General features: G+C 43.3%; 1 long non-coding RNA gene across 1 annotated transcript; it reads right to left on the bottom strand.

The window, feature by feature from the left end:
- Positions 1-623: 623 nt before the first annotated feature.
- Positions 624-8,110, bottom strand: LOC148882736 (uncharacterized). Its single transcript, XR_016118664.1, has 3 exons — positions 7,814-8,110; positions 4,191-4,284; positions 624-1,550 (listed from the first exon to the last, which is right to left on the bottom strand). It is a non-coding gene; the product is annotated as an uncharacterized LOC148882736 (long non-coding RNA).
- Between the last annotated feature and the right edge of the window lie 2,771 nt (positions 8,111-10,881).

Genomic DNA, 10,881 nt, shown 5'->3' with positions numbered 1-10,881 from the left:
TAGTAAGGGTTTTTGGCCCGATAAAAACAATTATGTATAGTAAGGCATTGTGAGCCAAAAAAATGACTATGTATAGTAAGATCGATGAGAAGGTTTCTTCAGCCGTCATCTGTACAAAAGTGAAGGTTTCGTAACCTTCACTTTTGTACAGATGACGGCTGAAGAAACCTTCTCATCGATGGACCACTCCTGTACGACTGAGAGCTTACACAGACGTATGTATAGTAAGGCGTCTTTAGCCGGAAAAAAACGACCATGTACAGTAAGCCTTTTTTTAGCACGAAAAAAAGACTGGATAGTCAGGCGTCTTTTTAGCAAAAAAAAAGGCCTGCGCTGGATTTGAACCCTGCACCTCAGCGGTGGTTAACCACAGCACTAACCATTTTTCCATCAAGGCACCTTCGTTTGAAAGGTAAAGGTAAAATGGTGATTTTTTTTAAGCTGGAAAAAAAACACCCATGTATGGCAAGGCGTTTTTAGCACGAGAAAACGACTATGTATAGTAAGGCATTGTGAGCCCCCCCCAAAAAAACGACCATGTATAGTAAGGCATTTTTAGCCCAAAAAAATGACCATGTATAGTAAGGTGTTTTTAGCATGAAAAAAAAAAAAAACGACCATGTATATAGTGAGGCGTTTTTAGCACGAGAAAACGACCATGTATAGTAAGGCGTTTTTGCCCAAAAAAACAACTATGTATAGTAAGATGTTTTAGCATGAAAAAATGACCATGTATAGTAAGGCGTTTTTAGCCCGATAAAAACGACCATGTATAGTAAGGCATTTTTAGCCCAAAAAAACAACCATGTATAGTAAGGCGTTTTTATCACGAGAAAACGACCATGTATCGTAAGGGGTTCTTAGCACGAAAAAACGACCATGTATAGTAAGCCATTTTTAGCCCGATAAAAACGATTATGTATAGTAAGGCATTTTTACACACAAAAAACGACCATGTATAATAAGGCAATTTTTAGCACGAGCGTGTATAGTAAGGCGTTTTTAGCCCGATAAAAACGACCATGTATTGTCAGGCATTGTGAGCCAAAAAAAAAACCCCACCATGTATAGTAAGGCGTTTTTAGCATGAAAAAAAGACTGTGTAGTAAAGCGTTTTTAGGACGTTAAAAAGACCATTTATAGCAAGGTGTTTTTAGCCCAAAAAAATTACCATTTATAGTAAGGTGTTTTTAGCCCAAAAAAACAGTTATAGTAAGGCTTTTTTAGCCCCATGTATAGTCAGGTGACCAACAGAGGACGCTCAAGATTCTCTGAACCATTGAGTTCACGCCATATTTGCTGTCTCGTGTACTTCCTGTCTGGCCTTTGTCATTCCCACATGGACCCCCCCCCCCCCCACTACGCATCCTCGGTCTCACGCATCCACACGCACGCATAGATGCACACTTCCTCTCGCCTGGAGAAAGGCAGCTGCAAAAGGCTTTGGTGGCGATGGCTGACGAGAAGTGACAGGTCTCTGTATCAGTGGCTCGCCTCTGACAGTTGACAGACGCGGCGGGGGGCACACACGCCGGGAGAGCGAAGTTGAGCTGGAAAATAAATAAATAAATAAAAAAACCACATATTTGGCCGCCATGCTGGAAAGGAGGTGGTCTTCTGAACAAACATGACATTCGATCTTTTGTTCACCCTGACCTGAAAAATGAAACCTTTGACTCTCCTTTTTTCAGAAAAAAATACTTAATTCCTAAGTTATATGGGTCTGGATTTATCTGATCTTGAAATGGGGGCGGCTGTACAAAACACAATACAATACAGCGGTACCTCGGTTCTCGAACGCCTCACAGTTCGAACAAATCGGTGTTCGAACAAAATATTTGCGATATTCTTGCTTTGTAGTTCGAACATCAATCGGTGTTCGAACGCCAATACGACGCGTGAGTGCGTACGCGAGGGTGTATCGCTCTCTCCGTGACCAACTGTTGTCGCTAGCGGACGTGCTGCGTTTTGCTCTAGCGTTTAAGATAGGTGTACGAAGAGTTTTAGCCCCTAATCATGCCTCCAAAGAAAGTAAGTGCTGCTAAAAGTGCCAAAAGAAAAGTAGTGCGTACAACTATTGCATTTAAGAAAGAAATAATCGCAAAATATGAAGGAGGTGTGCGAGTGTCTGATCTGGCGAGGGAATACAGCATGGCGAAATCTACGATCAGTACGATATTAAAGAATAAGGAGGCTGTGAAATCTAGTGATGTGGCTGTGGGAGTGAGAGCAAGTGTCATTGGATAGATATTTGAAGAGAAAAGAACATCCTGTAGCCGCGTCACCCGAAGCTGTCACGTTCTGAGCGAGAGTGACGGCAGCTGACTCGTCAGAACATAGTGGAATGTTTGGGATCCCAAAGCAGGCGGCAGAGACGTACTACCCAAGCAGAATGTTTATTCGCAAATAAAAGAAAACACAGCGAGTAAGAAGGCAGGGGGTGATCCGACCCGCTTACTACCCCAAAAAGCAAATGGCACACGAGGGTGCAAAATTACGCAATCCCGGAAAATGACATACATTTACGGGACGCGAGGAAAATACCTCGGACCGGATACACTCGCGCATCGAAGGAAGAGTCCAGGTACGGTGGCGAGGTGAGTCAATCATCCGGCATTGACGAGGTGATCACGAACCGTATAAATGCCCAGTGTCCGTGATTAGAGAATTGACAGCAGGTGGAGAACGGCCGGGAGAGGCAGCCCCCCCCCCCCCCCCCCCCCCCCCCCCCCCGCTGTCAACTCGCAAGTGACAGGAGCAAAGAGATGGCTTTTCGAACAGGGTCCTGGAACGAATTATGGTTGAGAACCGAGGTATCACTGTATTGGTTTTTTTCGCGGTTTAACAACAGCTGAAGCTGGAACTTAGCGCTAACATGGAAAAAAGGAAAATGCTGCCCCCTTGTGGCTTCACTTGGACAAGACCATGCTTTGTCGCCATCTTGTGGTAGCTTGGTGAAAGTCTGAACATGAAAGTTTTCATGGCACAAGACTCAAGTGGTGATACCTTGGCTTACAAACTTAGTTGGTTCCCAGAGTGTGGAAGGTGAAAAGTGTGTACCCCAAAAATTAATTTCCCATAGGAAACCATTAAAATGAGAATAATACGTTCCCAGGTCCCCATAAAACATAATGTTATACTTTCTAATGTTCTAAGCCTACACAAAATATAGCTTATTTTATGTATAATAAATGTGCTGTGGTATTATAATAAAAGAAATGAACTGTACTATATAATAAAGTGGTTTTATTTACCTTTGTGATGGTCGTTGATGGCTTGATGGAATGGAGTGACCGGTTTCCTGAGCATTAAACACTTGATGAGGAACGTAACCTTCTTTCACTATCTTGAGGAATGATCCCTTGTAGGTGCTTTCTCTGCGATAATTTTACCGTGTTCCTCATCAATTGTGTTCTGTTTAGTTGGGTTGATAGCTTTTTGCATCAAGTGTACAGATGGCTAGTGCGGGTTATTTGTGGAGCCTGATTGATGGGCTATTTTAACCTTACAGTCTACACTCTGCCTTTGAACTATCAAAGTTGAAACGAGTCCAAATTTCACTGTTTTCTATCAATTTTATCACTCTCTCTCTGTCTCTAACCCCCACCCCCTCACTGCTGCGTTCTTGACCAATTACGTGGCTTTAACCGAAGACTGGGGGCGTCAAATAGAAGACAAAAACAGTCGGCTGCCATTTTGTTGTAAGGAGAACAGGCTCGTTCGCGAACGACACATCAATCATTGTGGCACTCTGTGTATCCCGAAAAATTGTTCGTATGCCAAGGTAAAATTTTCATAAATTTAACGTTCGTAAACCGAAAAGTTCGTAAGCCAAGGGGTTCGTAAACCGAGGTATTACTGTATTTCAATCAATTAGCTAATTGCCGACATTTAGTCTGCTAACTGTTCAGACTTTTCTAAGAGGATTCAAAGATTTGACATGCAAAGCGAGTTTAATTCCAAATGAGACAGCGGTAAGATTTTGAGGTCTGACGGAAGGGGTTAGAGGCGCGGAGGCGCTGATGCGGGTCCGGACCCCCGCGGCTGCGCTCGCCACAGGACGGGAAGGCCCCCGACTCCGCCATATGGAGGACACGGTGCGATATCAAGTCATGACTTTCATCGTACAATCTCAACAGGGAAGTGATGAAACAGATTGAGAATCGTAAAGAAGGGGTGAGGGGTCTCACCAGAATCCCGAATGAAGCAGCCAGGAACGCTCTTAAGATAGCGTCAATGTTAACTTTATTCCACCGGTGGGAGGTCAGGGCCTCCTCTGCTGACCTACAAATATGTGAATCACAGACTAATGTGAATTATATTTTGTCTGCTTCCAGACATGTTTTAAAAGTTATGGAAGTAAGAGGAAATAAAAGTCCCGCCCCCTTGTTCGTGATGTCACGCCAGGATACTCCTTCACAAACTGCCTTGCCCCAGAATCAAAACAATGGCTTCAGAGTGTTCAGATTCGGAGAAGATGCTTTCTTGTTACTCATCCAGTTATGAATATGATTCAAATACAGTAAAGTCTCGTTATATCGATATTCAAGGGAGTCCGAAAAAATATTGATATAACCGGGACTATCGATATATCCGACCCTGTTTGCATGTAATTTTCTCCGTGCGTGCATAGAAATAGTATCGATATAACCGGGACTATTGATATATCCGATATCGATATAACGAGACTCTACTGTAGTTCTGAAGAGGAAAGCATACATGTTTGCAAGCGATTAAAGAAGTCCTTCCGTATCAATTCGAGCCGTCTGGACTCAAATGTAGTGCCCAGAAAATGCACAAGATGGCGTTGGAAATGGCCTGATTCGTCCGCTGGGAATTTGTGTCAACTAGTATCAAATAGTAGTCTTGGTGCAACACACAACGATTCAGCATCGCGTTATTTATGTGTTTACCTTCTAATTTCGCCATCAACACGAAGTTTTAAGACCAAAGTACCCAAAATGCATTGTGTGTCGCTTTCTCGGTCAGGGGCGTTCCAGACATGACGTCACGTCAGGCATCAACTCGAAATCAGTCATTAACTCGAAAACAAGACTTCCTGAATATATAAAATAATAGACAAAAATGTCATTTAGCCATCACAGTCAATTAATAGAACACTGTCAAATCATATGAGGAAGTTGTGACTCGCAACGGCTAAAGTGTTGATGCGCCGCACGGATGTTCCTGTAAGCTCTTGACGAAAAATCAAGCGCCGATTAAAGTTTGGACCGCTGTTTCTTCACAAGTTGGGTGACGTCGCCTACGCGGTGAAAAACGGAGGACGCGGAGAGTGTGACGAGACATGAAAACATTCCCAATGAAAGGTGCGTCGCCGCGGCTTGTCAGTACCTCAGCCACCCGCCCCTCGCGCACCCCAACATGAAAGGGGTCTCGGCGTCTTCTGTCGTCAGGGGTTCAAGGATTTGTCGGCTAAGATTCCAACAAACACTTGTACAATAATTACAAGTAAGACTTTTCTTCAACACCACGGGCGAAGGTGAGGAGCCTTTAATTGTCACTTTTTATTAACCCCCCCTTCACCCCCAAGGCCGTTATTCTGCGATTAAAAAGCGCACGTCGGGATCGAGTGGGGGTATTTAGTTCAGGTATTAGTCAGGAAATGAAGGTGTCGTCGTCATGCCAAAGTTCCCCTGACACCTTTTTTAAATTTTTGAACCACTTTAAGGCTTACCGTTTCCTAAAGCTTCCTTTTAAAAGTGCCCGTCTGTCTTTTCCCTCACAAGTTAGCTTTGCGTCCAAAAGCGCTCAACTGACCGGACAAGTTTCAGTCGGATTACGGCGCGGCGACAAAGTGGGGAAATATATTTTTGCTCATTTTTACGAACAAAAGTTTATTTTAACTTATTCACTTCCAGACTGTGCAAAATTGTGTCCACTCCTCTGCCAGGGTTTTTGTCATTTTTCCTCGAATTCCAGGACTCGCAGAATATTGAGTTTAAGGACTACATAGACATTCAATACAGTGTTAGAAAAGCTGAGTATCTTCTTTCATCAGAAAAAAAGAGTTAATTGCTAAATTACATGGGTCTGGAGTTATCTGAGCTCGAAATGGGAGCGCCTGAAACATATACAGTGATACCTCGGTTTACGAACTATTCAGTTTACGAACATTACATTTATGATTTATTTATAACACACGAGGGTGCAAAAATACGCAATCCCGGAAGATGACATAAATTTACGCGACGCGGGGAAAATACCTCAGACTGGATACACCCGCGCATCGAAGGAAGAGTCCAGGTACGGTGGCGAGTTGAGTCAATCATCCGGCATTGGCGAGGTGATAGCGAACCGTATAAATGCCCCGTGTCCGTGATTAGAGAATTGACAGCAGGTGGAAAACGGCCGGGAGAGGCAGCCTCCCCCCCCTGCTGTCAACTCGCAAGTGACAGGTGCTAAGAGATGGTTTCGGTGTTCAAAAGAAATCGCTTTTCGAACAGGGTCCTGGAACGAATTATGGTCGAGAAACGAGGTATCACTGTATATCCCTAATATCCAGACATGGTGGCCCCGGACACTGGGCGCTACACAGGTCCCTACTCTCAGGTTGGGGGGAGCAGAGGACCACTCCCTGCGGCCCCACTGATAGTTCCTACATTCCTGACTAACGGCCTGATTGCCCCACTCCCACCTTATCAACATTACTAATGTTGCCTAACCTGTTTTGCCTAAGCAGACTATTGTACGAACGATCCAAACTGAACCTCACCCCACCATATCGTTTTAATGAAGGATTTAGCTTTTTTATGAACATTGCTTCTTTTACTCCCCTTTCAAACCATCTATGTTCTTTCGCTAAGATTTTTTAACCTCATTGTCATCAAATGAGTGGTTGCTAGCTTTTAGGTGCAAATGCACTGCCGATTGAGGCCCACTAGTATTATCCCTGCGATGTTGATAAAGTCTTTTTTGAGAATTTGTTGAGTCTCCCCAATGTACTGCTCTTTACAATTTTCATTCTTACAATGTATTGAATAAACTACATTACTTTGTTTTTCATTCGGTAGCCTATCTTTTGGATGCACTAATTTTTGCCTTAACGTGTTTATCGGTTTGAAATAAGTAGGAATTTTGTGTTGCCAAAGGACACTTTGTAATTTTTCAGAAACTCCTGCAATGTAGGGTACTGCTACTCCTCTCCTTTTTGTATCGTCGGAATTTTTGGTTTCATTCCCTATTTTTTCTTTCTGGCATTTGTTAAACAACCACTGAGGGTACCCACAGTTTGTGAGTGCTCTCCTGATATGTTTTGACTCCTTTTCTCTGCCTTCGGCGCTTGTTGGTATTAATTTAGCCCTATGCTGGAGGGTTCTGATAACTTCTAGTTTGTGTTGTAGAGGATTGGTCTGACTGTTACAAATTATTCGTATGAAACCAACTAACCCCCGAAAAAGTGGAAAAGGTAATTGATCGAGCAAAACATCGCTTTGAAAAAACAGCATTTAGGCGGAAACAAATTTGAAAAAAAATAAACAAACACACAAAAAAAACAATGTGTGAGTGAAAGAACTGGCAAAGGAAGACAAAATAAATAGCAAAAAAAGCATTAAAATACATCTAATAGGATTATCATTTGTGTTTGTTTGTCACAGCGGATCACGGAAAATTTGCAGTTACGACGAAAAGAGCTTAAAGGCCCGCCAACGGAATATTTTTCTGTTCATTTTTTGTTAAGCTTTTGCATTTAATTGGTCGCTTCATAATCAGGCAGGAAAACAAAAAGTGACGTCTGAGTGGGAGGGAATTCGGGGGGGTTAGACGATAGACAGCCTGTAGGTTGAGCACTTACCTGTGTCAACGATATAAACATTTCAATTTTGTTTCGGTGCCTTCCGGAATATCTGTCAACACTGGACGGAGCCTTTCACCACTCAGGCCGGACGCCTTTTACTACCTGGGGGAGAAAACAAATCATGTCCCCAAGTTAGCAGAGAATAATATTTTAAAACCATAACAAAGATATTAATTTTCCCAACAGTAGCACACTGGTGTCAAAGTCAAGGCCCGAGGGCCAAATCTGGCCCACTACATCATTTTATTCGGTCTGCGAAAGCAAATCAAACAAAATTCCATGACACTCAACGACGCAACCAAAATTTCTAATTGCCCCATGTAAAACCACAATAAGTCATTATTTTTTTATTTAATATTTGAAAAGTATTCATCCATATTTTTTTTGTGTGCTCTGCATGTAATGTGTGGAAGGGATTAAACATTTCAATGGATTCCCCGAATTCACAACAACCCCCTTAGCACATTTCATACACAAGGTAACCCCATGTATTTCACAATCAAAAGTCCATATTGTACACATAGTCCATATTGTACACACACATATATATATATATAGGGCGGCCCGGTAGTCGAGTGGTTAGCACACCGGCTTCACAGTGCAGAGGTCGCCGGTTCGCGTCCCGGTCGAGCCTCCCTGTGTGGAGTTTGCATGTTCTCCCCGGACCCGCGTGGGTTTTCTCCGGGTCCTCCGGTTTCCTCCCACACTCCAAAAACATGCATGGCAGGCAGATTGACCACTCCAAATTGTCCCTAGGTGTGAGTGTGAGAGTGACTGTTGTACGTCTTTGTGTGCCCCGCGATTGGCTGGCAACCAATTCAGGGTGTCCCCCGCCTCGTGCCCGAAGACAGCTGAGATAGGCTCCAGCAACCCCCGCGACCCTAATGAGGAATAAGCGGTACGGAAAATGAGATGAGATATATATATATATATATACATATATATATATATTTTTTTCCCGGCTGAATTTCTAGTCTTTTTATGTATACAGTGAGACCTCAACTTACGAACTTAATTAGTTCCCAGACAGAGTGTGTAAGGCGAAAGGTGTGTCTCTAAAAAAATAATTCCCATAGGAAACCATTAAAATGGGAATAATCAGTTCCCGGGTTTCCATAAAATATACTTTTCAACTAAATAAGCCTTACAACTACACACAACACAACTTATTATAAAGTTTAATTTTCATAAATTTGACGTTTGTAAGACGAAACTTTGTAAGATAAGGTGTTTGTAAGTTGAGGTCTCACTATATATATATATATATATATATATATATATATATATATATATCTTCTTTTCCTTTCGGATTTTCCCTTCAAGGGGTCGACACAGCAAATCAGTGGCCTCCATCTTGAGAGGTTTGATCCGCATGTTTGTTTTGGCCAAGCTTTTTACGTCGGATGCCCTTCCTGACACAACCCTCTGTATTTATCCGGGCTTGGGACCGGCACAAGAAGACATATGTCCCTTTGTGGCAGTGACGTGCAGTCAGTGGTGGCAGGTGAGGCAGTGCCTCACCTGTCATCATGGAAAGCTGTCATGGAAATATCAAATGAAAAAATAAATTAAACAGTTAGATGAATTTAGTGATTTGTACTTTAAAGTTCTTGTCCATTTAACTTCACCGTTTTAGGATTTTTTTCAAAATCGCTGAATTTACCGTTCAAATACTAAGTAGAGACGAGCGGTGACGTCATTGATGACGTCAGTGCCTCACCAGCCATGAACCTCACCGAACGTCACTGCTTTGTGGCTACAGAACAAGCAACTCGCTCAGTAAACACAAAATGGTAATCGGCACAGCAACATTCAAAAAAGCAAAAACTATACTCACCATTTGATGATAATTATTTGATAATAATAATAATAATAATAAGAAGAAGAAGACGAAGAAGAAGAGATGACATGAGTGCCTTTTTAAAATTTTAAAGTTAAGAATAAAAACTCGGATTTCCATTTTTTTTAACTAGAGAAAAATTAAATACAATTAAAAAATGTCCTATTTTTTGTGTGGTAATCAATATATATAATAATAATAATATATATAAGGTTTTCTGATTCTGATGTCGGGCATGGTGGTCCGCTACTCGGACTTCCGCTGTCTCTCGTCTTCCCGCCCGGTGACAGTCGCGCGACGTCGTGGCCTTAAAGCACAACGCGGATGCTCCTCGTGGAGGTCGAATGAAAACTCCCGCCGACATGTGTCAGGAGCTCGCCGCGTCGCCTCGGACTAATGATGGCACGCCGGCCGGCCCGCTGCCCTCGGCATATGCCCACTCCCACCTAAAGTGTAACGGGGAAAGGCTTCGTTCGTCATGCTGATTAAAAACAACCCCCCTCCCTCTCTGCACTCCCACATCCACTAACAAAGCCCCCTCAGAAAAAAGACAGCGGGGAACATGAAGCGGTGTCAGGTCGGCCCGGGTGAGACCGTCGGACGGGTGTCACCTGAATTTAGCCGCCTATTATGACAGCCGCCCGGTGACGGCTTGTCGGCCGAGTGTCACTTTGCCGGAGTTTTGGGGGCCCCCATTGTCATGCAAAGCATTCGGACCACACGTGAATGAGGCTCGTCGCAGCGACCGCCGAGACTGCCGGATGAAACGCGTTTGACATCCCCGCCACCAGGAATAGTGGTGAATAATGAGCAAAATGGCGGCAGCGCAACGGTTGTAACCCATTTATTTTCTACTTGACGCACACACGCACATGTCACAGGGAGGGTGATGTCACCGTCTGCAGCGTGGTCATCCGGAGACGTCCGCAACCTACATTTCATGTGACAAGTCCCAACAATTTATGTTTTTCCAGGATTGCGGCCAGCAGTAACACACACACACACGCACGTGCACACACACGCACGCACGACACCGGTGAAAAAGTTGCAAAAAAGCATCAGAAGTCAACACGTTCCAGGTGGACGTTGCCCTTTTCGATTTGTTTTGACGATAATAATAGTAAAGTCTCGTTATATCGATATCGGATATATCGATAGTCCCGGTTATATCGATACTATTTCTATGCACGCAAGGAGAAAATTACATGCAAACAGGGTCGGATAT

This window comes from Hippocampus bargibanti, linkage group LG20, assembly GCF_051943395.1.
Source record: "Hippocampus bargibanti isolate YZ-2025 linkage group LG20, ASM5194339v1, whole genome shotgun sequence".
Taxonomy (NCBI): Eukaryota; Metazoa; Chordata; class Actinopteri; order Syngnathiformes; family Syngnathidae; genus Hippocampus; species Hippocampus bargibanti.
The sequence above is the reverse complement of the archived record's forward strand: the minus strand, read 5'-3'. Positions and strand labels throughout refer to the sequence as shown.